This window comes from Falco rusticolus, chromosome 10 (genome assembly GCF_015220075.1).
Source record: "Falco rusticolus isolate bFalRus1 chromosome 10, bFalRus1.pri, whole genome shotgun sequence".
In the NCBI taxonomy this organism is placed as follows: Eukaryota; Metazoa; Chordata; class Aves; order Falconiformes; family Falconidae; genus Falco; species Falco rusticolus.
The window spans coordinates 28591022-28600631 of record NC_051196.1 but is presented as its reverse complement, the minus strand read 5'-3'; the positions used below and the strand labels follow the sequence as shown (position 1 = coordinate 28600631).

Below are 9610 nucleotides of genomic sequence, written 5' to 3'. Positions count from 1 at the left end.
TTTAATTTGTAAGCTTCTTCAGCTTTTCTGTTTGTGATAAAGGGAAAGTTAAAATTCACAAACAAATCCCACACAAATTGTTAAACTTTTGTGATCCTGTTAAAGTTATATCAAATGCTGTCTTTACCAGTTCATATATTAAATACTGGCTTTCAGTTTCAACTTGAACTGCTGTCTTTGTGCAGGCTGGATTAAACCCAGATAGGTTATCCAGTTTAGTTATTACTGTATTGTTCAAGTGGTGCTTATCTGTGTGTTTTACATTCAAGTGTAGAAATGGGGAGGGGAGGGGGGAGGTTTGCTACTTTTACATCTTAATTGAAAAAAATCAGAACATTTTCACATACCCAGGTTAAAAATTAACAAATGTGAATGCTGGACTTTTAACTCACTAGTCAGAGAGAATGTAAGGTTGGAATATATTCTAAGTACAAGATTGAAAATGTATGTGAAAATATGCTGGCCACTTCCAGATGTAATACTTCAAAGGTGCCACATTTATTCTAGTTGACTTATATTCTACTGCAAACACTGCTGAGATAGCTGTCACCTTCACATCCCCAGGTATTGTGCGTGGCCAACAGAATTATTGGATTGTACAAGGTAGGATTTGCAAACATTTGCAAAGAGCATTTGCTTTTTACAATCAATGTTGTGCTCCCTTTCATTTGCTATTTGTGAGCATTGGCATGAATGAGTTTTTATTAGCAGAGATATTCGAGAATGTGGAGAAAGGGTGGCTGTGTGTATAACTGACTTCTGCTGAGTAAATTTGTTATTTACTATTTATTATACTTTCACATTCTAATTATCCAGGCCCCCCAAAAAAGGCATGTCATATGACCTAGGTCCTAGGGAACTGATTGTACGTACCAAGTAATGAATAGTGAAGGGAAAAGCTTGGGAACAATTAGTTGGTTGAATTTGGTTTGAATAAATAGTTGGTTAATTTCTAGATGGTGATTTGGATTCTGCATCTGCATATGACCGAAGGAAAGAAGCAAGAACAGCGCTCTTCTGTGGTGCAGCCTCTGGGAGCCAAGGCAGAGGACCAAACAACCTCCTGCCTTATGTTTTAATGTGCAGTATTTGTATTAGTCTAAACAATTGGGATTGCCGTTCCCAAGTGTTCAGAAGTCAAGACATCCCTTACCCATACACCCCCAGCTGGCCTAGGATTCATAAGGTTCTTAGAAAACACAACAACTATTCATTTGTTTTTAAGCTGTTTGGCTGCATATAGATCTTAATTTTAACTTCCCTCTGAAATAACAAATGCAGACAACCTTTTTTTTTATTATTAGGAACGAAAAATTTTACACTGAATCATGGGAGTCTGATAGATGGGGCTTGGGAAAAAAAAATAAAATCCAGGAATTCATCAAGCATTGCAAAATTAACAGGTGGAGGGAGAGCATCTCCTGGCAGCTTCCCCCAGCCTCTGCCAGGACCGTGCTGGATGCTGACGCCTGCCTGTGCGCCTGCCGGTCAGCATGATTATTATCTGTATTGTACAAGATAAGCAAACTGAGTCACTGAGTTAAGATCAGAATACAGGAGTTTTGGCTTACTGCTACATCTGCAGTCTCCTAGACTACACTGACTATCTACTGCTTCCTATAATTACATATATAAATAACATTAGACTTTGGCACAACTCAAAACCACTTCTGGACTTACTGCTTGGGTCTGGGTGTGAATTTTGCAGTTTGTCCTATACCAAGTTGAAAGAATCCCCTGTGCCTGATGACATCTGAGGCTGGACAAAGGTCCAAGTGGTAAAGTTATTGTGCTGTGATACCAAACTTCTCCAAAATGGGCTGAGTTCCCTTTCCAGAGATTTCTGAGAGCCAGACTTTTGCAGAAGTTAGCTTTTGATGTTGTAGTGACAGGTACTGTATAAAATCCTGAGAAAGTTCGAAGTGGGCACAGGATTTTAGGGCACTGTTTAACCTCACAGTGCAAATGGTTTATGCTTCTGGCAGAAATAATCATATGGTGTGCAGAGGGCAGGCTGGAATGTTGGCCAGCATTGATGCTATTTTAGGCATATTAAAGCCCAATCGTTTGCCACCAAAATTAATGGAAGACATCACGAGTGCCCCACCATGCCCAGAGATCAAAAGCAGCTCTGGGTTTGCTTCAGAAAGGTCCACCCTTTCTCCCTCCCCCCAAGTCGTAATTAGGTCTCTCTCTTTCTCCTCCAGTTGCGGTTGTTCCCAAATTTGCTGACCTCATGTAATTCCTAATTTGACAAGCTGGCTTTTTTTTTTTTTTTTTTTTTGGCTATTTTTGTCATAACAAGTTCAAAACAGAACAGCCTGTCTTTAGAAGCCTCCATTCATAGGAATGCTGGGACATTTCACGCAACACAACACCGCCACAGAGGAATCCCAGCTTTGTCTCCATGAAAATAAATGCTTGCAAAGGCAGCAAAACAACAGGAGGGGAAGCTGCTTTCTTTTTGTTCCAAACAATTTTGCCAAGAGCACACACAGGGAGGAAAAAAAAAAAAAAAAGGCACCTTGGGAAAACAAAAGATGAACTTGTTAATAAGAGATAAGTTATTGGCCTTGTATTTCAGAAGAAAACAAAGATTCTTGGATGCCTCTTATTTATATAGCTCAAGTATTTCCTCCTAAAATATGTGCTGTTTAAAAGTCAGATATTCAATGGTAGGAATTACTAGAATGCTGATGTGTTGTTTTGGACTTTTTAAGCGAAAAGTGTTGTTTTGGAAATTTTTTGTAAGTGATTTTTTTTGGAACAACCAGAACTAGCTGGCGTCCTGATTTTTTATGCTTCTGCTTTGCTTGGCTTTACTAATATCCTTGTTTTCCTACTAACATTCATCCTTTTTCCCAAGTTAGTTGCTTGGTGACTAGTATTAATCTTCATGTAGCTCAGAGTTCAATAGCATTTTTATTACCATCCTATTACAGAAACAAAATTTAGTCAGAAAATCTCTGGGAATCCTTTTTTTCCCTTTTCTTTCTTTTTTTTTCTTTTTCCTTTTTCTCCCTTACTATATCAAAATTAATCAAAATGCTTGACCTAGCCCACAAAATTTATGGCTGGAGACCCAGCCCTGCTTGGGCAAGGGCTACCAGCAAAATGTTTTGTTTTTCTTGCTAAAGCTTACTGGGAAAAAAAAATGCAAGTCATATTCAGACAAAGACCTAGTTGACTAGAAGAAACTACATCCATCTTGCTGTCCTCTGTCAGCACGGTTACATCACTGATGAGTCAGTGACTATAATAGCTATATTAGCAAAAGTCAGCAGTTGTAGCAGCACACACTTATAGTAACATCTCGTCCTCTTTTCAGCTCACGGTAGCTCTGTAGGAAGGAGAGGCGCGGGACGTGGCCGGCACACAGCACCCTTGGCCCACTGCAGTTCCCGTTGGAGCTTATAGCAGCACAGGCAAATCAAACTGGTGTGCTTGTGCTGGTGTGAAAGCTGCATGTGGGGCAGACCTGATCCCATCAAAGTCAATGTGTATGCTAATTAAAAGAAAATAATTAGTAGGATCTTCAGGATATAGTGAGATCATGGGAACCTGGGAAGTAATGTCTGAACCTAGCAGGGTTTATGCAGCCAATACTTTTACTATCAGCTGTTTAGCTTCTGCATCCAGTGTCCTTGCTAGTCTTTCTGGAGGGAACCAGGTACCATTACACTGAGAAATGCAACATTTTGGATTTTTTTCCATGCCTGAGTGACTGGACCACGGGACTTCACTGTATTTATTGGAGTCATACTGCTAAAGAGCATGGATGGCATGACAGGAACCCAAGGCAATTCTCAAACCACAATACTTCCCTTTAACAAATAGTGTGGGATCTGCTGGATGGCCCTGGAGTTTCCATGGGAATTTTATTGGAACTAGATAGGATGATTCATACGAAGAAAAATGTAGTTTTCTCTCATGCAGTATCTCTTTTCATGCAGAACAGATCTAGCTTAACACTGGCAAGCAAGAGCATTTGGACCTTGTAATTGCTTATATTCTGGCTCTGTTTTTTTCTTTTATCCACTTGTAGAGAAGATAAGAAAAATAAACAGAAAATGGACCACAGGGAGGAATGCTGATTTCATCTTGCCACTTAACTAATACCAATCTGCTCTGATTTAATGACCAGTGAATAAATGACAACGGGTTGCATCTTTGCAGCGCCGCAAACCCAAATAAGTTTTCTATTGTGTTTTGACTGTGAAATCATGCCCAGTTTCTGTTCAAATTCTTCTAGTAAAATGAACAGATTTTTGTATTATTTCCAATCTGCTTAGATTTATTTGTGAAAATGTTTTTTAATTCCAAAATGTAAGCACACTATATTTTAGTTTTGTGAGTCTGCAGATTGCAAATAATGGAACCCATTGGTGTCATAAAACCACAAAATCAGACTAAATCCTCTGAAATAAAACTTCAGAATACTATAGTATTCTTATGCTGTAACAGCAAGCTTCTCCCAATTTTTTTTCTGACATTGTTCCAGAACCTGCTAAAACTCATAAATCAAAGGCCATAATAGCTCTGAAACTCTCTGAAACTGTGGTATGGCTTTTTGTTTGTTTTGTTTTTTCCTGCTTCTGAGGAAAACATTTCAATGATGTCTTTAACAAATATGTGAATAACCTAATGGCTGATCTGTTGTTTTTCAGTCATAAAATTGGAGCTAGTTGTAGCAATACAGCTTATTCTCACAAGCCAAAGTTACAGTTTTGGCCTCTTGGAACATACCTAAAACCTGAAAGTCTAGTTTAGAACAAGCAGATAGCTTAATCAGGAACTTTATGACCTTCTGAATGCAACATAAGATGCATCTGCTTGACTGGAAGGGTTTTAAAATTGGTTCTCCTGAACCAGCAAGGATGGGCTCAAGGCTATTCAGAGTTTCCAACTATTCCCACTGGATCCACACTTAACACAGACACAAAGATGCTCCAGCTCCTGGCGTGGATGGGCTGCACCTAATCCAGTTTCTGTCACACAGGCCATCCATCTTTTCCACGGCCATTCCCTAAAACAGAAGCTGATGAAAACTACAGGCAGCCTGAATGTGGGCGGCTGTCGGGATGTGGGCATCCTTGAAGCTCAAGGGATATAAAGGAAATGATACAGGCTGTGGGTGAAGTGGGTGCTCTGCACCCCTTAATCTCTAGGTCAGGCTTCTCAAAAAAGTACTGTCACATGCTTCAGATCAGGAGTTCTGAGGGTAGAAATAGACACAATATCCAAAATCATGGCTGCATGTCTGATAAAGTTGTATATAAAGAATTGATACTGCTCTGATGGCCATACAATCCGTACAGATCTGTACACATCTATACAAAGACAAATGTTGCCCTTTGTTATAGCTACTAGTGTCCTACTCTGAAAGTAAACCTTGCAACAATGAGAGTGTGTGGAGGGCTGACAGATGTGAGAGCTGAACTCAGGCTGTAGTGAATCTATATTTTTAGCTAGCCCAAGCAAATAGCAAAGCTAAGGTGGCATAAAATTCAGAGAATTTACCACTCTGCATGTGGGAGCACTGTGGACACTTATTTAGGAGCTTTCACATCACACCTCCCAGCTGCAGGGCAGAGAATATGCTTAACCATAAACATAAATTCATATTAAAATCTTTGTTTCTTGGCAAAATATTTATCTGGAGTCAAGTTTTCCTACAATATTTTGATTTGCTAGATGAAGGTGATTTACTAAAGTGTTTTGGAAAACACACATCATAAAAATGCAGTTTTTGCTAAATGATCATCATCTGCAGCATGCGATATCTGAAATACACTTAGTTATTTTGCTGAATCGACAACATTTTATTAACAATGTTGTGGCAGTTTGTGACTTTGGTAAGCCCCATGCTTCGGGAGTCACGTGATCACTTGAGATTTTCAGTTTCCCAGCACAATACAAAGCCAGGCTCTAGCCCTCATAGCAGGGCAGCTGGAAAATATGAACCACATAGGTTCAAGATACAAAAAGACAATAAAAACATCCCAAATTTCTAATTTTAAATATAATTTTGCCACAGTTCTGCAGGGTCTGACTTACAGATTTTGAATTCTTGAGTTTGCAGTCCTGGAACAAAGTCACACAAACACTTTTCTGTTTGCTGTCTGGGAGCCTCATGAAAAGTCCCTTAAAATCCAAAGGGACTGATTTCATTGACCTTTCTAGACTTTGGGGGAGGAGTAAAACCCCAAATACACACAGAAGTTCCAGGGCCATGGGAGAAATTCTGCTCCCATCCAAATACCCTTTGATTTTGGTGCAGACAGGTTTTACCTGATGTGCTACTGCTGTCCTGAACAGGAATGGCTTTTCCAAGCCGGGGTTAAAGTGCACAGATCTCTGACACAAATACTAATGTGTGCCAGTCTTAGAAACTTTGAACTTTTTTGCCAAACATTTGTTCCCTGACTCAATCACACATACGTTCTCAGAAAGCAAAAGAGAGACAGGATACAAGTAGAGCCAAAGGGAATGTGTTAAAAAAATTCAGCAAATATTAACAGAACGTATTTATTTATTTGCAGTTCCTGTCTGTCTCAAGCATTAGCAGCAATAATCAAGAGAAATTTCAAGCACAGCCAGCTCCTGATATCATATCTACTTATCATAGTGTTTATTTTTTCCCATCCTTTCCAGCTTAGATTAAGCACTCCAGTACATAGATTTAAAATGGACTTGGAATTATGCTTTGCCAACGAAGTAACTATTTAAGGCAGTTCTATTACCTGTGCTCCATTTTATTCTAGTCTGAGTGAAAAGGAACTATGACAATAAGCAAACCTTGTAAAAACCACCTTGTATAATAACAAGAATGAGAAGTTATCTCAGCAGTTCTAGCATGCTGTTTTCATAATTGGATGTTTTGCATACTCCCAGCATTTCAAATATGTTTTCAAGTATGAAGAGTTTTGCTTTTTTTAATCTTCCTGCCATGTTTGGTGCATAATTGCCTGCTAAACACAGCTTTATATTGATTGGTCGTATTGCTGCTTGCAAACTTATTGTTTAGCCACATCTGTTATTTTTCATATAGGTCGTTAATCCCCCATAATTAACTACTGGGAGGCCTGATTTTCTCAGACTTCAGGATTTATCAGAGACTGTTCCCTATCTCACCAGAGGTGCTCAGCACCATGCAAGTCTGCACCCTAAGAGGGATACATTGAGTTCAATGAGGTCTTATTAGTTACAAAATGCTGTAATTGGGTTTATTGGAACTGATCCTAAAATGGTATATAATCAGATGTGATTAATCTTCTTTTGATACACCCATGTGTGCAGTATCTGAAGACTAATGATAACCTGGTCAATGTCATTACAAATAACAAAATATCGATCATTTGGAAGAGGCTTCCTTCTCCCAGACCTGTGCAAATTAGCCTTTTTCATATAAAATAGATTGGACTTTTATGGACCCAAAGATGGATAGTTTCCCACAACAGCTGCATCTACATATAAAAGTAGGTGTTTTGTCTAAGGAGTACTTGCTGTGGCTTTGTGAGTAGGATTTTCCACTGAATGCTGCCCTAAAGAATTCCTTCTGGGTTGATCTTCTCAGGAATCATTCTTTCCTCACACTAAAACCCACAAGAGTCTTTGGATCTCAGAAACCACAAGACTCAAGAGATGTAAGGGTGTCAGGAGCTCTGAACTGCCTCCTAAGCCTTCTGTGATCACCTTGCAGGGTGCTAAAATTTTCAAGACAGACCAAATTGCTAATTTCCTTATGGCTACACCTTACCAGCTACTGGGGCTTGCCACTGCAATGCAAGTCTGTGCTGTGCACAATGAACATCGTCCTGATTGTACTCCGGAATGATAAAACTGGAACTAAAATTTCACACATCGTGCGCACTACTAACCTTTTTATCAATACAGTGTCTTACTTTGATGGATACTGTGTCCGTATCTTTGCAAAAGGAATTGGTCAGACTTGCTATATAGTGTCAAGTACTAGTATTTAATTAGAATTATTAATGTAGTTAGATTAAAAATAACGAAGAAGATTCTCTGCAGGCATAAGTATTCATGGTTCACTGAGTACCAACAAGTTATACTTGTTTACACCAGCCCAGGGAATGAAACAGTTGAATGTAATAAAATATTTCCTACAAAGCAGCTTGATGCAAGTACTGTGCAGCACAGCAGATACGAGGAAAAAAGCATGTACAGCAAAACCTCCAACAGATTTCAGTGTGACCTCCATCAGGAATAAAGCCAGCCCTTTCCTCCACTGCCAAGAAAGTCTGCTTTTTGGTAAGACTGGTGGTTCAACAACCTAGCACACACACTTTAAGCAAAAGGAAATTTTTCTCTTTTGGGAATCCTCTTTTCAGCATTGAGCGAGCAAGCAAACTCCCGAAGGGCACTGGACATGGACTTGGACAATTAGGAGTCAAACAAGAGCCAAATGTTTTTGCCCTGAGGCTTAAAAAGCTGATGAAGATGGTATAGGGAAGTATAGGAGCCAGACGGGTCACCTGGTCACAATGAACATCTTGTACCCCCCCTCCAACTCCTCTGCCTCCAGTGCATCTCTGCCCCCGTGCTTCAGCACAGGCCAGATCACAAAGACCTATTGTGTCTATTATTTTAATCCACAAACAATTGTCCAAACAAAGGCATACATGCAAACAAGCCTGCATTTGGATGCAATACTTGCTTTCATTTGGAAAGTTAGGAAATGATCTGGCGTGTTGCAACAGCTGGAGCAGGAAGAGAGGACGGTGACTGCTGTTTCCCAGCGTAATAAGCAAGAAATGCATCACGGAGACGTAGGCTGTTTGCAGATGTAAGACTGCCAGGTATTCAAATGTGGCTTTCTACAGTACTAACTGGTACATACCAGCCAATTTATTCATGAAAATCTGGATTTTTGCTAAAGACTGTGTTCTGTCTAATGATAGCATGGGTTTACTGTAATGATTAAGGATCAAGTTTTCTCACATCTGTGAGGAATGCTTAGACATTCAAGTTTAAAAATAAAAATATCACTCTGGGCAGGATTTTAACATTTTTTTGAGGGAGTGTGGGATGAGGGGTGGGTGGATTAGATAGTAATCAGTTGAATAAACTCAGCTGAGCTTTGAAAGTTAAACTTCAAGCTATATAGGAAGATTTGCATCGTGGGACATAAAAAAAGAGTTTAATTGTGCCTGACATGATCTGTTTTTATTAAGGTCTACTAATATAAATGCACTTTTATGCAATCATTTTTATGAGATATCCAAGTGCTTTAAAAACATATAAATGACTTAATAATATGCTTGGAAATTCAACAAGTGTAATTGACAGACAGGGAACTAAGGCACAGAAGGGTTCAGTTAAGCAGGGCTATACACGAGCAAATGCCACTTTTGGGAATTAAGTTAATGAAATTTGCCCTGTTGGTTGCTGCCAAAGGAGGAGGAAGAATTTCCTTCCCAATATAAATGTCATTACAGAACATAAGTACACACTAACTAAACACAGTATTTTGATGTGATAAGGCATGTTTCCCTTTGTTACACATTTTGCATACAAGTATGCACTGCGCTTGTGCATTCAGATGCTTATGCTATATTTAGCAGGCTCTTTTATCACACACTCTTTT

General features: G+C 39.2%; 1 long non-coding RNA gene across 2 annotated transcripts in view; it reads left to right on the top strand.

Moving 5' to 3' along the window:
* The first annotated feature begins 423 nt into the window (after nucleotides 1–423).
* LOC119155007 overlaps nucleotides 424–9610 on the top strand; it is a 29122-nt gene continuing 19935 nt past the window's right edge. Inside the window, exons 1-2 of one of the 2 annotated variants that reach the window (XR_005106583.1) lie at nucleotides 424–603; nucleotides 7052–8822. This is a non-coding gene — a long non-coding RNA (uncharacterized LOC119155007). Of the gene's footprint in view, nucleotides 604–7051; nucleotides 8824–9610 lie in introns of those variants that run through there. The other variant, XR_005106582.1, reaches the window with a different exon arrangement.